The 12,468-nt window shown below is 38.7% G+C and overlaps 1 pseudogene; it reads right to left on the bottom strand.

Annotated features, from left to right (window-relative positions):
- Nucleotides 1-10,899: 10,899 nt before the first annotated feature.
- On the bottom strand, nucleotides 10,900-11,877 carry LOC100341665 (E3 ubiquitin-protein ligase makorin-1 pseudogene; annotated as a pseudogene).
- Between the last annotated feature and the right edge of the window lie 591 nt (nucleotides 11,878-12,468).

Raw genomic sequence — 12,468 nt, 5'->3', positions numbered from 1 at the left:
CACATGCTCACTACACACACACACAAATGAGGGAACTTTAAAAAGCTTGTGAAAAGTGAATTAAAAGTTTATTTTCACGCAAAAATTTAAATTCCATACATAGCTTCTGAAGAGTCTCATGTGCACAGACTTCAAATATTTCACACCAAAATAAGCTAATTTTTTAATTTCAGTTTTTGCAAACTTTTTGATGCCTCTTTAACTATACATAGACATACACTTGTATTTATGTATACCTATTTATAAATAAAGATTTAAGTTTTTTTTTCTATTTTGAAAGGCATCCAGATTAGTAACAAAATTGGTGTTACATTAATTAACTGTATAAACTCAGCTGATCAACTGGCCCTGTAGACAAGCTCCTACCAAATCCTTGAATAATCTATTATGCAAGACTGAGGGCAGACTCTCTGCCTTACTTCTAGCCTATAGATTATGGTGAGAGCTATGGGACAGTAATTCTATAATTTTGTTACATTACATATGAAGTCATTTTAGCAGACAGCAGCAAGAGATTTCGAAGAAGCAAGTCTTTACACTGTAAAAAAAAAAAAAAAAAGTATGTAAGAAAATCTGCAAAAAGGCTCCTAGGAAGATCTAAAGAAATGCAATGCCTTTTAGGAGCACAGAGTACCCTGTAGCTGACTGTCAGTAAGAAACAGAACCTTAGGGCTGGCATTGTGGCACAGTGGGTTAAGCTACCTCCTACAACACCAGCATCCCATATGGGTGCCTGCGAGTCCCAGCTGCTCCACTTCAGATATAGCTATCTTCTAATGGGCCTGGGAAGGCAGCAGAGGATAGCCTAAGTGTGTGGACACTGCACCCACGTGGGAGACCAGGGGGAAGCTCCTGGCTCCTGGCTTTGCTCTGGCCCAGTCCCAGCTGCTGCCCCTGTTTGAGGAAGGTTTCTTTCTATCTATCTCACCCTCTCTGTAACTCTGCCTTTCAAATAAATAAATAGATCTTCAGAAACAAGATCTCAGTCCTATCAATGTAAAAAACTGCATTTTGCCAATAATCATGAAACTTTTAAGCCATCTCCAGGCCTCAGAGGAAAAGGCAGCTCAGCCAAACTCCTGACCATTGCCTTGTGCAAAGGAGTCAGCAAAGCTGTGCCTGTAGACCTCATCCATAGGACTGTGAGATTATAAATGTAAGCAGTGTTAAACACCTAAATTGAGTAATTTGTTCTACAGAGATAACTAAGACTCCCCTACATCTTTGCAAGGCTTGGATTATTAGTGGGTCCCGATGCTGAGTATGTATCACAAGAATTCAACTGAACATTTCAAAGCGCAGTCCATTGAGTGCATTGATCAATCAGAATTTTGATAGATGTGGTTGAGATACACTGATTTTTCAAAGCTTCCCAGATGAATCTGATGACACTGATATAGCACCTTAGGTCTCTTCTAGTTTTGCATGTATTTATAAATGACATTTGGCGTACAAAGGTTGTTGCACTCATTGCTTCCTTGTAAAGTAAAATATACATGATAGTTGCTGGGCTTTAAGAAACCGATTTTTAAAACACAGAAACAATTGAAATTGTTTGGAAATTTGAAAAAAAAAATTAAACTATCTTTGGTAATCTACAAAATCCATGTGCCCTCCTCCACCAGTATGTGGTCATTTGTGTTGGGGTAGAAGGGAGATGAGAGGAATACAAATACACAGCATGACTACAAGTGAAGTTGAAAGAGAGGAGAAGAATATCTTAATACTCTGTTCTCATCGTCTCTTAAGCCAGAACTTTCTCTCCCATCCCAACTCCTGTACAAAATCTTCAACAATTTTTGTGTACCAACACCTGAGCAAAACTATTTCACTCATCATCGTTAATTGATGATGAAAGAGGAAAATATACGTAAGGAAAAGTTAAAGTAAACCTTGGTGAACTCTCAGCTATAAATTACAATTTGATCTTATACTTTAAAAAAAAAGACCCAATAGAATAGAAATAGGAGAGATTTCTCTGCCTTCACTCAATGCTAATTTGTACTTGTCCTAAAGCTAAGGTACTGTGGAATAAGGCTGCAGAAACTGTGTGGCTAAATGAATTGATTTTTGGTCTCTGTCTTTACAGAAGGTGGATAACCAGAGCAGACAGAGCATCAATGGTAACTTATAAGGGCATGCACCTCAGGTTTGATCCTGGGTTTGATGTGCTAACCTCTATAGCCTTGGTTCAAGATTGCATGGTTGTTGTGTTTGTAAAGGCAAATATTAATCCTGAATAGGTTTTTCATTGAGGGTTGCACTCTTTTTGAAAGGGGTCAAACCACTTTCTTGGCAGATTTGCTTTAAGCTGATTTATTATACTGTCTAAAAAAGTGAATGAATGAATAAACCCCTTCTTACTTTCTCCTAATCACTATCTTCTTACACAGTCTACAGAATTCAGGAATCATGTGCTGGGCTTTAATGTGGTTTTAGGAGTTCAGAAGTCAGCTTGATTAAAACTCAAGTTAAGACTCTTCCTTCTATTAAAGGAAAAATAACCAAAAAGATAAACACAGTGAAGCAAACATTTCACAATCCCATCTTCAATATCAAAGAATTCGCAGATCCTTGGTTTTTCCCTGCTTTGGCCTTTCAGATCAACAGTACTAGGTTTGAAATAAATAGCTGAACTGGATGTCAGTTCAAATCCCGGCTACTCCACTTCTGATCCAGCTCTCTGCTAATGGCCTGGGAAAGCAGCGGAAGATGGCCCAAGTCCTTGGGCCCCAGCACCCATGTGGGAGACCCAGAAGAAGCTCTTAGCTCCTGGCTTCAGATTGATCCAGCTCCGGGCATTGTGGCCATTTGGGGAGTGAACCAGCGAATGGAAGAGCTCTCTCTCTACCTCTCTGTAATTCTGCCTTTCAAATAAATAAATAAATCTTTTTAAAAAAAGGAATGAATAGCTGATGTTTACAATGAAAAACTTGGTATTGCTGCTTTTTTCTCTTTTCCCCATCCTTTCTAGCATTACTCTTTTCTCTCTGACTCTTCTGTCACCCACACCTCCCACATCCATTTGTCAATGTATTTCCTTTAGAGCCGAGGTTTACCTTTTAAAAGAACCGGTATGCTTTCCAATAAGTATGATCCATTATTGCACTTCAATCAATCTTATTGGTTACTCTCAATTAGTTACCTTATGACTTTAGATAAAGACCTCACATTTTAAATTCTGATTTGGCTATGCCACTTGGCACTTTGGAGAGATGGCATCTGTCACTTCTTTTCTGCTTTATACATATTTATGTTCAATCTAAATCTCTGCTGGCTAACCTCACCTTTCTATGGATCTATGATACAAAATTTAATGTTGTTCCTCATGGCACTCTCATTTAATAGTGAACTAATTATAAGAACAGTGGATATGGAATGTCTTCTATCATTTACTTCCAATTCACATCATATTCTCATTGCCATTAGAATGTTTAACTCCATTAATATTTACTTTGATTTTGGATAGGAATAATACGTTCTTCAAGCTGTCATCATCAAAGACCCCACTGTCCAGTACACCTAGAAACAATGTTTCTTCCAGAAACAAAGTAATTACTTCAAAAACACACCAGTTATGTTGTGGACCTAAGGAGTAGAGAGAAATATACTAAATTGAGACATGAAATACAGGTATGCAATACCTTTACTACACAAGTACTTTCTTCATGGACTGTGGCATCCCCACGACCATAATGAAAGCTGTGCCTTGGTTAAAAAAAAAAAAAAAAAAAAGCTAAAACTGCTCTCTCTTGGACCACTGGCAATGGAGGTATGTGATCCACTATAATAAATCCCTGAAGCTACATGTAGACTTCCTTAAAATGGCATTGTGCAAATATTGACTGCCAATTGGAGCAATGTGTTTCTAAAGAGGACCAAATTTGCATCACAGAAATATGACTATCATTTTTCATATAACTAATTTTTTCACTTCTATCTAAAATATGGATCTTCCAGGAAACTTGATCATTTTAAGACTAATTCTTAAAGCATAATATCAATGAGTCTTTTCAAAAACCAAACAAAATAATAAATATGTACATGCTACAGAGCTATCAGCATCAAAACTTTAGGTTAATGGAGAAAAAAAGACTACATACCAACATCTTACTGGTCACCACAGTCAAACTCTGTGGACCTGAGTTTACGAGTCTAGGATTTGAATAAGACCAACACTGAAAAAATTTCCTTGAAGAGCATAATTTTATGGTTGGAAAGGTATAGACTGCATTTGGAAGAAGTTACATATACCTATACATCTGTATTTACAACTATATATACATCTATGTATATAACTTTATATTGATATCATTGAGAAATATAACATCTTCAACTGCAACTGATAATTACTCCATTATTCAGGAAAATTTTAAGAAAATGCATCACTAGTCTTTGAAATAGCATCTTATATTAATCTGGAGCTATTTTTAAATGCTTGGTAAAGTTGCAGGACATAAAATTAACACCAAAAAAATCAATAGCCTTTGTATACACAATTAAGACAATGCCATGGCTGAGAAAGAACTTCTAAGATGAATCTTATGCATAATAGCTACATAACAAGTAAATACCTTGCAATAAATTTGGCCAAGAAAGTAAAAGATCTCTATGAAGGAAATTTAAAAACATTAAAAAAAAGAAAGAAAGAAAAAGAAGCCACAAAAAAAAAAAAAAAAACGGAAAATCTTCCATGTTTGTGCATTGGAAGAATTAATATCATCAAAATGTCCGTATTACTAAAAGCAAAATACAGATTCAATGCAATCACTATCAAAATACCAATGACAATCTTCTCAGATATAAGAAAACCGATGCTAAAATTCATATGGAAACACAAAAACCTCTAATAGCTAATAGAATTTATTATTTTTTATTTATTTATTTATTTATTTTTTGACAGGCAGAGTGGACAGTGAGAGAGAGAGAGAAAGGTCTTCCTTTAGACGTTGGTTCACCCTTCAATGAACGCCGTGGCCAGCGCGCTGTGGCCAGCGCACCGCGCTGATCCGATGGCAGGAGCCAGGTGCTTATACTGGTCTCCCATGGGGTGCAGGGCCCAAGTACTTGGGCCATCCTCCACTGCACTCCCAGGCCACAGCAAAGAGCTGGACTGGAAGAGGGGCAACCGGGACAGAATCCGGCTCCCCGACCGGGGCTAGAACCCGGTGTGCTGGCGCCGCAAGGCGGAGGATTAGCCTAGTGAGCTGCGGCGCTGGCCCTAATAGCTAATAGAATTTAAACAACAGAAACAAAGTTGGAGGCATCACAATACCAGACATAGTACAGGACAGTTATAGTCAGAACAGCCTGGTTTTAGCACAAAAATAGACATGCTGACCAGTGGAACCAAATAGAAACTCCAGAAATCAATCCACATAACTTGGTCCAGTGCTGTGGCATAGTGGGTTAAAGCCTCTGCCTGTGGCGCCAGTGACACATAAGGGTGCCAGTTCAAGTCCCCGTTGCTCCTCTTCCAATCCTCTCTGCTATGGCCTGGGAAAGCAGTAGTAGATGTCCCAAGCACGTGGGGCCCTGCACCCATGTAGGAGACCTGGAAAAAGCTCCTAGCTACTAGCATCAGATCAGCTCAGTTCTAGCCATTGCAGCCATTTGGGGAGTGAATCAGCAGTTGGAAGACCTTTCTCTCTGTCTCTCCCTCTCTCTGTCTGTAACTCTACTTCTCAAATAAATAAATAAAATCATTTAAAAAAAGTCCACACAACTACAACCAATTAATCTTTGACAAACTAAAATCAATCCCAGGAGCAAGGGCAATCTCTTCAACAAATGATGCTGGGAAAAATGGATGCGGAAATATGAAACAATACTTCTACCTTATACCTTATACAAAAAACAACTCAAAATGGATCAAGGATCTTAATCAATCACCATATACCATCAAATTACTAGAGGAAAACATTGTCGAAACTCTGTAAGGCATTGGCATAGGAAAAGACTTCTTAAAAAAGACTCCAAAAGCACAGGCAATCTAAGGCAAAATAGACAAATAGGATTATATCAAACTGAGAAGCTTCTGCACTGCAAAGGAAACACTCAGCAATGTAAGAGGCAACTATTAGAATGAGAGAAAATATTTGCAAACTATGCAACTGATAAAAGATTAATATCCACAATCTATAAAGATATCAAGAAACTGAATAATAAAACAATCCAGTTAACAAATGGGAAAAACTTGGACATTTTTCAAAAGAGGAAATTCAAATAGCCAACAGACATATGAAAAAATGCTAAGGATCACCCATCAGGGAAATGCAAATCAAAACCACAATGAGATTTCACCTCAATCCAGTTAGAATGGCTCTCATACAGAAATCAACAAACAATAAATGTTGGCAAGAATGTGGGGAAAAATGTGCCCTAATGCACTGTTGGTGGGAATGTCAACTAGTGTAGCCATTGTGGAAGACAGTATGGAAATACCTCAGAGAGATGAAAATAGATATATATGACCCAGCAATCTCACTCCTGGAATTTACCCAAACGAAATGGAACCAGCATATGATAGAGTTACCTGTATCCCCATGTTTATTGCAGCTCAATTCACAATAGCTAAGATACGGACTCAACCCAGATGTCCATGAACTGAGTAGTGGATAAATGAATTGTGGTATATATCCACCATGGAATACTACTCAGCTATAAAAAAGAATGAAATTCTGGCTTTTGCAACAAAAATATATGCAACTGGAAACAATTACACTTAGCAAAATAAGCCAGTCCCAACAAGACAAATACAATATGTTTTCCCTAATCTGTGTTAACAGACATAGTACAAAAATGTAATGTATAGGAATAAAATTAATATTTTGAGATTTGATGACTGCTTATAGCCCTTGTCTCTACTGTTGTGGAATGGTGTTTTTTCCTTTTTACTATTGGTTGAGCTCTTAACTTTGTGTACAGTTACTTTATTTGAGTATAAAGTAAACTGAAAGTAGATCAGTATAAACATTAAGAGAGGGAATAAGGGAGAATGGAGAGGAAAGGGTGGGAGCATGGGAAGAAGGGAGGGTGGGGTTGTAAAGTATCACTATGTTCCTAAATCTTTATATCTGAAATACATGAAATTTGTTTACCTTAAAAAATTTAAGTAAAAGAAAAAAAGTAAATGAACATATTGAAAATTTGAGGAGGAACAACGATATTTATAATCTCAAATGATCAAACCCAATCAAAGCTAATTGAAACATAAAAAAGGAAAATCACAGCAGAGAAATTCAACAGATACCATCAGCAACATCTTAATGTCTCATTTCCTTTATTTTTCTTTCATTATTCAGTATGTTTGTGTGTGTGTGGTGTGTAATAGACATATACATTTTTCAGAGCAAAGATTTTGTCTGTTTTATTCATGTTATTAACATAATAAGTACGCAATAAATTTGCTTGAATGAAAGAATGTTTTGGGCTTTTTTGTTTGTTTCTTAGATTATGTTCTGGGCTAAGTCTCAAGATTAGGCAAGTTGTGCTCATGATCGGAGTTGGTGATTGTTTTTCTCTATCTGGGTATTATAACAAAATACCATATGTTGGGTAGCTTATAAATGACAAAAGTGTCTTCCTCACAGTTTGAGAGAATGTGAGATCCAATATCAAGTCACTGAAGATTTGATGTAACATGAGGATATATTTTGTAGATGTCTTCCATAGATGGTATCTTCTAGCTGTGTCTTCACCTGATAGAAGGGAAAAGAACTGTCTCCTGGGCTTATTTTATAAAGCACTAATCACATTTTTAACTAATTACCTCCCAAAGGTGCTACCTTTCAATATCATTACTTTGCAAATTAGGATTTCACCATTTGAATGTTGAGGGCTGGGCATGAAATTCAGACCATAGCATTGGATCTAAAATAATAAATGGTTAAGTGAAAATGTTAACACAACTTTCATTATACTTTGTATATTTACTATCTCATTGATTTTTCCCATTGGAATTGAAGTCATATCATTTTCACTTTGAGGACTAGTTCCTGCTATGTCATTCTGATTGCTGATCAGTGCAAGGATCTTGACAGGAAAACTATCCTTAAGAATGTAAATGAGATACCTCTCAACTTCAAAGCTTTTCCAGATATACAGATCTCCCTCAATATGCCTTAACAATGAATTGTTAATCTGATTCTTAGAGATTTTATAATTGTGGAAACAAGTTACCAGCATACACTGCAAGAATAAAGTTAATCTTATCTTTTTCTTGGAGAAATACAACTCATAAAAATTATGTTTATGTGAAAAGTAGCCAATTTGTAATGTAGTGGTCTGCAGTAGTAAAAGAGAACATAGACTTTTTGTATTTACATATAAATTGCCACTTTATATTTTAAACCTCAAAAAAAAGTTTTTGTTTGGGAGTGACATAAATTAAAAAACTGTCTATGGACACAGAGCATTATCTAAAAATGCTAAATAGGAAAAATGAAAACACTGATTATTTATTGGATTTGTGTGCACTTTTTAAAAATCCTGCTCAATGCCCATTTTTGAAGTCAAATTATCCAAATACTCTATCATGATGGAAATTGTATCCCACTCATATATCCATTTATAATCAGTTGAAATCCTGGCAACATTTTATGAAAAACTTAAATATAAATTGAGGGGGTGATACAAGATTCCATGAGTAAAAACAAAAATAAAATCTGTTGAATTCTGCCTTTCTTTTACAAGAACAATTATACCCTGATTAAGTCAGGTATAGTAACTGTCCATCAAATGTAGCACTGGTGAGATTAAAATAGTTCACCTCACCCTGTTAGCATGCGTAAGCACCCAAAAATCAAAAAATATCAAATGCTGGCAAGGATGTGGAGAAAAAAAGTACCCTACCAAACCACAGATGGGAATGTGTACTGGTACAATCACTACAGAAAACAGTATGGTGATTCCTCAGAAATATAAAAACAGATCTACCATATGACCCAGCCATCTCACTACTGGGGATAGACCCAAATGATATGAAAGCAGTGTATCAAAGGTTACTATATTACCATATTTATAGCAGCTAAACTCACAGTAGTTAAGACATGGAATCGACCAAAATTTGTGGTGTATATACATTATGGAAAAGTAGTCAGCCTTAAAAAAGTATGAAATAACAAAATGGATGCAACTGGAGATCATTGTTCTTAGTAAAATAAGCCAGACCACCCCCCCCCCAAAAAAAACAAATATTTTTTCTCTTATGTGTGGTAGCTAATAAATAGAATACAAAAAAATTTAATGTATAGTAGTGATATCTTGGGATTTGATTATTCCTTATAGCCCTTGTCTACATTCCTGATGAACAGCAGTCTTTCTACTTTTTACTTGTTGAAATCTTTATTTAGTATAGCATTAAGCCTGGGACTATAAAGTAAATGAAAAATAACTTACTGTAAAAATAAGAAAGAGAAATGAATGAAGGAAGCAACAAAAGAGAGAAGGAGAGAAGGGAATGTCATTTTCTCAGAATTGAATCTGTGGGGGTCGGCATTGTGGTATACTGGGTTAGGACACCACCTGCATCGTCTGCATCCCACATGGGTGCTGGTTCATGTCCTGGCTGCTCCACTTCCAATCCAGCTCATTGCTAATATACCTGGGAAACAGCAAAGAATAGCCCAAGTGCTTGGGCCCCTGCATTCATCTGAGAGATGGGTAGACAGCTTCCTAGTTCCTGACTTTAACCTGGCCCCGCTTCTGCCATTAGTGGCTCTTTGGGGAGTGAACCAGCAGATGGAAATTTACTCTCTGCCCTCTATATATAACCCTAATTTTCAAATAAATAAATAAATTTTTAAAAAGGGAAAGGTTGTATCTATGAACCACATGAAATCTGTAATCTATATATACAAAAAAGTAAATTAGTAAAAAAAAAAAAAAGTAGTAAAACCTAACATTGATGTCTCCTATAGGTCAGAAGGCAATAATAGGCCAGTGCCGCGGTTCACTAGGCTAATCCTCCACCTACGGAGCCGGCACTCCGAGGTTCTAGTCCTGGTCGGGGCGCCAGTTATGTCCTGGTTGCTCCTCCTCCAGGCCAGCCCTCTGCTGCGGCCCAGGAGGGCAGTGGAGGATGGCCCAAGTGCTTGGGCCCTGCACCTGCATGGGAGACCAGGAGAAGCACCTGGCTCCTGGCTTCAGATGGGCGCAGCGTGCCGGCCATAACAGCCATAACAGTGAACCAACAGAAGGAAGACCTTTCTTTCTGTCTCTCTCTCACTGTCTAACTCTGCCTGTCAAAATAAATAAATAAATAAATAAATAAATAAATAAATAAATAAATAAAAAGGCAATGATATATACAGGGATTCATCAGTTTATTTACCCTGGGAGTAGATATTCATTTCTCTGTTTCAAAAATAATTTTACTGAATTTCAGAGAAGTGGCTAACTTTTCCAAAATCAGAGTCAGAAAATGGTGTGACCTCTCTTTGATCGACGTTGGCCTTGAGTGTTTTCCACAGCAATTTCCAAACTTACTTCAAGACAATCACACTTTTCAATGGAAAGTTTAAGCACGAATGCTATATACAAAGGAGATAAACATGTACTTACTATGATTGATTATGAAACTTGCCAGGCACTACCATTCACTTCAACTCCTTCCTCTTCCTGAGGTACATAAGAGGGTCCAAAGGAAACCCTTATTTTCTGATAGTTTGAGATCTACTGATAGCCATTTTATCCTTAGTTTTTAAGATTTACATTTGTAACTTTTTGAAACACAGAAAATAACACACTCCTTGGGGAACGCTAAGGGAGGGAGACAGGCCCTGGGTAGAAATTATTACCAGGAGCTCCTGGAGCTGAGAGGCCTGCCTGGGAGAGCAACACTCCCTGCCACACCAGCACAGGGGCTCAGCAGACGAGCTCACACGTCACACAAAGCTGCTACAGATGCAAGTCACACAAACCTTCCAGCTCATCATGAAACAAGCCCCACTTGTCTTCAGAGTTCGTCAGCTCGTCGTCCCCACCTGGAGCCAAAAGCATAAGCAACATCTCACCCAGCTCATAGGTGACAACCTCTTCTTTTTTCGTTGTCAAAAGGGTTGCTGTTCTCTTTCCTCAGTGAGCTCCTGAAGCGGTTCCTTGGTCGGCCCAGCACCTGCTTGATGTTCCAGTCTCTGTGGCTCTTCTCTACGGCGATCAGGGTACGCATGCTCCTAAAACAGTTTTCTCCAAAAGGGCAGATCCCACATCCTTCATTAAAAATACCTGCACGCCTTGTTGCTCATTGCCTCCTTGCATTTCTGAATGAGTTTCTGCTTCCCTTCCTTCCTCTCCACTCAGTACTCACTTGGAATGACAAACTTAGATGCGATCTGGCATTCTGGGCAGGACGATAGGATCTTGCTCTCCAACTCCGTCACTTGCAAATACAGTTGAGACAATAGGTGTGGCTGCAGTTGGAGAGGACCCCAAAGCGGCGCTCGCTGGCAATGGCTTTCTCATAGACCACCAACACGCAAATGCCACACACCATGTCCTTACTGTGCTGCACAGCGAACCAGAGCTTCACGTCGTTCTCATGGGCCCCCGAGCGATATTTTATGTGTTGTGTGGTTTCTACGCAGCATCCACCGGGTATGGCACCTGCAGCCCACACAGGTCACACAAGTCTCCACAGAGAGGCAGTGCCATAGCGGTACTCTCCCGGCACTCTGCCAGCGCAGCACAGGCGCAAAGCTGCTGCTTTTTTTCCACCGCAGTTTGTTCCTTCTCTGATTCTGCCTTGGTCACTGAGCCCCGCAGGGGTGCTTCAGTGCAAGAAAGAGGCAGATGAAAATGTTTAAGAGGGTAGTAAAGGGCCAAGTGGATAAAGCAGAGATATGAACTATAAGGTAACTGAGAACCTAACTGCAGGTGACTTGTTTAGCCCAGCTGCTGCCCCTTCCTTCTGCCCCCAGGGACAGGGCGGGGACTCTGGAGATAGGAGAGGGAGGTCGCTGCTGCTGCTTTTCCTGATGTAACTGCGGCCTCCGCCATTACTGTTTCTCCCACACAGCACCCTCCCCAGAAGTTCCGGGATCACAGAGTTCCGGTCTGGCTGTGAGAGAAGTTGGCAGCGCGGCTAGGCGGAGACTAGGGGGAGACTGAGCTGCGGCTAGCTGCCGACTGTCTCCTAGTGCCTGATGCTTGTTAGATAGAGAGGCTGACAGGATTCAAGGAAAGCGATTAATGCTGGTGCTAAGATACCATATTGGTAGCAGACTGAATGTTCTCACTGAATGAGGTGGTTTTTAAAATTTGGTGAATATGGAATTAAAATGCAATTTGAATTTTCGTTATATTTTAAAAATCCTTTCATACATTCACAGACTATGGATTTCTTTTAGGTAAGCACATGAGTGCCTCTTTTTTTTTAAGATTTATTTATTTCAAACAGAGTTACACAGAGAGAAGGAAAGGCAGAGAGAGAGAGAGAGAGAGAGAGAGAAGGTGGGGGGGGGGTCTTCC

This window comes from Oryctolagus cuniculus, chromosome 1, assembly GCF_051225735.1.
Source record: "Oryctolagus cuniculus isolate XC-2025 breed Fujian yellow rabbit chromosome 1, ASM5122573v1, whole genome shotgun sequence".
NCBI classification, from domain to species: domain Eukaryota; kingdom Metazoa; phylum Chordata; class Mammalia; order Lagomorpha; family Leporidae; genus Oryctolagus; species Oryctolagus cuniculus.
This window is presented reverse-complemented; position numbering and strand designations above follow the sequence as displayed.